Below are 7,139 nucleotides of genomic sequence, written 5' to 3' on the forward strand. Positions count from 1 at the left end.
TGGTTCATGCCAAAAAAAATCAATTAATAAATAAAGGTACTTTTACAAGGACAATAATAACACTAATTGTAATTCTTCCTCGTAATGTTTATGGTCATTATATAATGATAAAGCAATAAAGTGTTACTGTTGGCAATGTTCTGCTGCTAAAACTTCTGGGATGTGTTTTAGTTGTATTACTGCATTTTGGAAGTGAGATTAACTGCTGAGCTGCAAGTCCATAAAAAGAAAGATTTTTACGTACTCTTCCTAACCTTTACCTGCAAAAAACACCAAGTATCTTTACTTAGTAACTAAAAGTTTTATCTTCTTCTTTCTATCTTCTTTTGTTGTAGTTATTGTCACTGATTTCCTGCAGCTCCAACAGCCCAATTTTCCTGGAGGATCTAATCTAATATAAATTACAGAAAAAAAAGCTCCACACCAGCCTACACAGATCACACAGATTTGTCTGGAGATAAAAATTAATGTTAACTAGAGTTAGGATATGTTTATTTAACATGTGGGGAATGTGCAGCCTACACATCAAACACTCATAGTAGCGGTAGAGTAGGTTCCTGTGTAAACAGATAAAATACTTATGGTGGGGCATGTTCCGTCATCACAGGGGTCCTATTGTTTAATGAAGAAACATTTTAGGAAATGATGCGAGGACCGCAGCAATAGGTGGGCCATAGTGTACATTGAACAAGTGGGAGAGGGCAACAAAGTCCCTTTTGAGTTTTGTTTCCTGCTCCTTTTAACACTTCAGTGAAATTATTGGCTTTTGTCTTGGAACAATAACAACTACACATTCTGGCCTGACCATAAATCTTTAAATACATCCTCTCTCTTACAAACGAAAAGCCAAGTTTGTGAGATAAAGCAATCTTGTTTAATTTAAATTTAAATTTAATTTCTAAGAGGCTTGACTAGGGAATGTTTTGCTTTTTTCATATTTTTTCAAAAGAACTTAAAACAGTTATTATAGCAATTTTGCCTGACTTACTGTACCAATTTATCGACCATCATTCATACTCTAGCTATAAGTTACATTACATTACAAAGCGGCTATGAGATTTCACCCATGTATTTATTTTTATGATGTTTGTTGAGACCTTTATACGGGTGCTTTATGCAGTTTGTTATGCAGTTTTGCCCAACAGGGAGAAAAAATTGTTGGATAAAAAAACGTTTGTGGAATTGCTCTTTATGTATTTTACTCTGTTTTAATGATTATATGTTATTACAACAGTGTGTAACCTGATCAGCAGGAGTCCATGGTGCATGAGTGTACAAAGCAGTCAACAACAATAACATTTGTTTCATTCTTTCTTAAACCCCAAGTATACATTTTAATGTAACTAAACCTGGTATAAAAAATGCTCCACTCACTCCTTAGTTCAGAGGAGAACATACTGTGTCCACAAAATATTTGAAAGGGCCAATCTAGAGCCAGTGTTTAGTTTGTCTAGTCTGGGCTACTGTGGGTCAACATGGCGGACTCAAGACCCACGGCACCTTTAGATATAAAATACTCATTCTAAAGGTCACAAAAACATAACAGTTCTTATTTGTATATTATTATACACCAATAAAAACACAGTTATGAATATTATATTATATTTCTGTCACATTCTGTAAAATCTGACTCTTACACACTTGACCTTTTAGTTGTAGGACTTGTTGGGGCTGAAACAAATATTCAATTAATTAGTCAATAGTAGTCAGTAATTATCAAGCAACAGTTTGCTGTTTTCCTTCGGTTTTATATTACTGTTGAATTACTCATTCATTCTCAAATCATTCTACAACCTCACTAAAACTGATTTCTCAATTATTAAAGTAGGTTTATGGATTTTTTTTAGAATATCCATAGAATCAAAGTGCATCTGAGGCATTGTGTGTAGTCTGGAGATAGTTGAACTACTTTAGGGCTTAATAGTATTTCTAAACCCTGTGTCTTCTTGATTTGAAGCCATTTTGTGCTGTCAACATGTTCTTTCCCCTCCAACCCCTGTGGTGCTGTAAGAAGGTGGTTGTAATCATCAGCGTAACTGAATTGTGATTGGAGCACAGGGGCAGAGAAGGTGGAGGCACGGGTTTGGAGAGCTGGATGTGAGGTAGGCAGGCAGTAACAGAAGAGCTGTTCTGCTACTTTGTCCAACAGCACGGAGAGCTGACCTTGAGGGGAATGGGGAAAATTGACAGGGGGGAGAGCGGTAACAAGGGCCAGCTATATATCAGGGAGGCAATTTGGAGCGGTTTATCCGATGAGGGTCAATTCCTGCTGCAGTACCATAGATCAGAGTTTTCGAGCCTGAGTGTGACTTCATGGGGAGAGGTTGGGATAGATCCATTTTTGAATGACTGAGCCGCTGATCAAGCCTGAGCAAATCATTCACACAAAACACAGAGGAGTGGGGTAATCATGAGGATTTGTGATGCAGGAAAACGTGCATCAGCAGATTTATCTTCTGCTATTTGTGGCCTTGCTGATATGGCTCTGGTCCAAATCAAATCCTTTTTAAAAGGCAATTTCACAATGTTCTTTTCAATTATTTTACAAATCAAGGACATGGAACAGGTTATTATCATGAGGATATAGGCATTAATGTTATTATTATTACCAGCTCTTAAAATGAATGCCATCATATGTGACCAAAGCATATTGCTTTGTATAGAAAAGACATCAAAGATACTGTACTAAATCTGTGTTGCGCTTAATGCCAACAGAGAATAATTTTACAGATGCCTTTACTCTGTGTCTGACCCCTTCTGTTGCTGCTTCTATTTTGGATCGCTGTCTCTCTACACCTCTGAGACTGGCCAGATGGCAGGTCTATTGAGTGATAAAATTTGAGAGACAAGAGCAGTGTTACACCACGAGACTCTTTGGCTCTGACCCCAGTTTTAGTGGAGGCTGGAATGAGCAAAGAACTCACGCACAACATTTGAATTTCCCTTCATTATCTTCTCCTCCTGCATGGCCAACAGACTGAGCCCAGTTCATATGCTCTGCAGGCAAGTCAGTATAATGAAGGTGGTTAAGTTATATAGGACTTCCGCCTGCAAACTGCTATGGACTGAATGGACTATTGTGTAGGATCTGAGATAAAGCTCATTGTAAAGTCTAATTATGAGACTTATGATATTAATATATTAATAAGTGGGGACATCTTGTGGGCAAAGTTTATTTTGCACCATGCACATGCTCCAAACATGAAACTAGAGGACTCAAAAGGAAAAGAAAATTTACAATTTACAATTATGATCTGCAACACATGCTTTGCACACACAATTAATTCATAGATTGTACTCCCCCTTGGATGTTTATTTGAAATAAATGATCTTCAGCATCGTAATTTTGTTGAAATGGCAAGCCATAAAATTTACAGTATTTTATTTTGTTTGATAACAAAACTTTGCAATGCAGAGAATAACATCAAGACAGAGTTCACAGCCATGTCTCGGACACGTCTGTCTCGTACATGCTGATGTTTAGCAGGAATAATATTTACCATTTTTACTATCTTAGTGTGTTGTGTTAGCATGCTAACATTTGCTAATTAGCACTAAATACAAAGTTTTTGGTCATAAACCAACGTGTTGGCATTCAAGCTGGGTTCTGCTTGAGGTTTCTGGCTGTTAAAAGGAAGCTTTTCCTCACCACCGTTGCCGAGCGCTTGCTCATGGTGGGAATTGTTGAGTCTCTGTAAATAATATTATAATAGACCGCTCTATATTGAAAGTGTCATGAGATAACCTCTGTTATGATTTGGTGCTATATGAATAAAATCGAATATCAGAGAACATTATTACAAATCATGCTGATGGGAACATGGATGTATTTACTAAAATTCATGTCAATCCAGCCAATAGCTGTGAAGACATTTCATTAATTAAAAAACAAAAAAGTCAGATTACAGAAGGCAGCAGATAAAAGGTCAGGTAATTACCAACCAATGCTAAATTGAGCTAAATTCTTTGACAGCTCATGGTCTGACATTGCTATCCTTAAAAGCCTTGCCACAAGCATGGCTAAATGGTTGAGATTTTCAAACCATGTGCCCATGTCTTAGATTTTGCAGCAGCTATTTTAGTGGTGAAGTTCCTATCCAAGCACCGTACAGTTTTAAGCCCCTTTCTATCTTATTATAATTCAAATCTCATCATTGTGTGACTGCTTGGGTCAATGACTCATTCATTCCGGTTAGGTGTTGGATTAAATGCATCCATTAGTGTCTTTGCAATGCCATGGCTGCATCACAAGCATTTATCCTGAGTTTAGTAAATCCATTTATCCATGAATTCATAACTATATAGCTTTGTCAGCTTGAAGACTGATTTATACATACGAGCTAATACCTAACGAAAGCACAAAACAGAATCAGAGCCAGAAATGGTTGGATGAACCAGGTGCTTTACTGGAGAATATTTATGCAATGTGCTTCGAGTTACATTTGGTTCCCTGCTTGGAGTCTACAGGAATTATCACTGTATGCCATCATAAAGCAGATATACTACACAGTCGACAATGCATTTTCGCATCTTATCTTTGCTCTGCTCATTTTCCGCTTGAGGAAGTTGGGAAAATTGACTTAGAATTGCTCCATGCAAAGTAGCTGCACTTTCCGCTCACATGGTTAGACACAGGGCATCAGAGTGTGGCGCTGGTATGCATGGTTTTCAACTACATAAGAGACCCAGAGCGTCTGTGTTGCAAATAAAAACCCATCAGCACTCATGCACGCTCTCATTAATGTACCAAGGTGTGTAGAGGAATTTAGGATGCAGCTTCTTTCCTGTCGAGACACATAAAAATGCTGTGTATGCCAGAGTAAAATAATGGATTATGCTGCCAAAGTGCTAACTTGGTCTCCCTGCGAAACACAATTTGTTGACTATTTAGAAAGGACGACAGGCTGTCCTTTTCTTGTGCATGTAGGTGTACTTCTGTTGATATAAAACATAATCTTTATACACACAGCAAATTCCCATGCTGCACTTTATTTGAACAGCCCAGTCTTCACACTCTACACTGCAGCGGTCAGCACAGTAATTTGATTAAAACTTGAATACATCCACACTCTACTGTATCATTATGTACCAGTTTTTTGTGTAATGTGTTCATTTCCTCTTTTGCTCAAGAGTTGTAGCATACAATACAACCACATCCATCATTTTACATTTTTCATAGAATGAAAATGGTAATTTAGAGACGAACATGAAGTAAACAAAGTTCTATGGGAGCGAAGAAGTGTTTAATACAATAAAATTTGCATTTCATACATCTGTTTCTATGACAGGTACATACAATCCTTTATTCACGCCGTGTAGAACTTTAGCTGAATGCTAATTCTGCCTTGCCATCAGAAGCTTTGTCAGAAAAGGTATGTCGACCTCGACTGTTTGAAAAGCTCCTAATGAATAATTAATTGGTGCCACCACAGTTAAAGCATAATTTACATCACCATTTCACAGTGATTTTATTAAGCACCTGGGCTTGGCTGGCCAGTCAAGTTGGAATTCATTAATTATTAATCAGAGGAAAGATACATGGGACAACAGCTCATAGCCTGAGGATTTATTTAGAAAAAACAACAATGACATCAACAAATCCCACCCTCGTGTAGAAGTCTGGCATGCTTCATAGCTCTTCCAGCCTAAGTGTGGCGGATTTGTGGCAACCTTTCTGCAGAAAGCCAAATGGCTTGAGAGGAGCTGTTCTCATACCTTATAATGCCACGGCGGCCTTCAGGGAATAAGGCAGCAGAATGGTGTAGCAGGACAGAGGGGGAGCGGTGAATGCACCACCATGCTGTCCTGTATGTGCAGTACAGTTACCAGTTATTTACAGATTTTTTTTTACACATTCAGGACTGGAATGTTACTTACTGCTATTGCTGAGAGGTAGAAAAAAATCTGTTATATTCAAATCATTATTTTGAGTAAAACTAGGATTACCACACCGTAAGAATACTACGTTACAAGTAAAAGTCATCTTTTAAATTCAAGTTAAAACAAGTATTGGCAACAAAGTGTACTGTGTGTAAAGTGTAAAGTATTACAAGTAAATATTATATTATATTGTATCATTATTATTATTATTGGATCATATAAATAATGTAGCAGAAACAAGAAAGAAAGCAACTGATTTGGTTGTAGTAGATGAAACAACATCAACACGACATGAAGGCAAAACGAGCTTATGGTAAGTGTTTTATAGGGTAATTTTGACGTACTTTAATGAGTATGAGGGAGATTATTATAGAAGGAGAAAACAAGTATTATATTTATGTTTTTAAGTTGTGTCTCTCCTTTTGGCAATATTGCTCTTAAAATGAGAGACAATAAATCTGAGCAAAGCCTAAATTAGGCGTTACATTCTGTACAGCTAATGGATATTTTGGGGTTTTTGGATGATGTTATTTCAAATTGAAGAGCAAGTTGTCAAATTAAACTGCTTCTGTCTCACATGGGTGCTTGTCTGACAAACATACCATACTTTTATACTAATTAAAGCTTGGGAAGTTGCAATATTTATTGTGTAGACTGTTTCTGCATTTTATGATAAAATGCACAATATGCAATAATATGCCTTACAGAATTGTTTTAATTTCTTAGCTCCACTCTAATAACATAAATGATACATAATACAACAGCAATATCTTTTATGATGCTTCCTCAACCGAATCCAGCTGTAGTTATCTTATTGCAGATTTTTTCAATACAAAATCTGTGGTGATCCACTGAATAAAAAACGTATTTATTCTTTTGTTTAATGAATTTGAAACCATCATTTTATTTTGTGACACAAATAAAAGACCAAATGCAGCTTTATGACTGACTTGCACTGGTGAACAATCCAAACTCTCTATACAGGAAACACCACAGGCCAGAACAGTGTTTTAATGCAGTGAACATCTGTATGCAGGCAGGTAAGGTTTGGTAGGCAGGAGAGATGAAATATTCATTAGTTGCTGTCTTTTGACAATGACGCTACATGACAATGGTCTCACTTTCAAATGTCTGAGGTGCACAAATCCAAAAGGGAACTTACCTTACATCATTTCTGCTTGTTTCATTCAGAGCTCAAGTGCCAAAGCAAAGTAGAGATTCAAAATTCAACAGCACAATTAAATGAGAGGTTACCGAAT

Source organism: Larimichthys crocea, chromosome VI (genome assembly GCF_000972845.2).
Source record: "Larimichthys crocea isolate SSNF chromosome VI, L_crocea_2.0, whole genome shotgun sequence".
Taxonomy (NCBI): Eukaryota; Metazoa; Chordata; class Actinopteri; family Sciaenidae; genus Larimichthys; species Larimichthys crocea.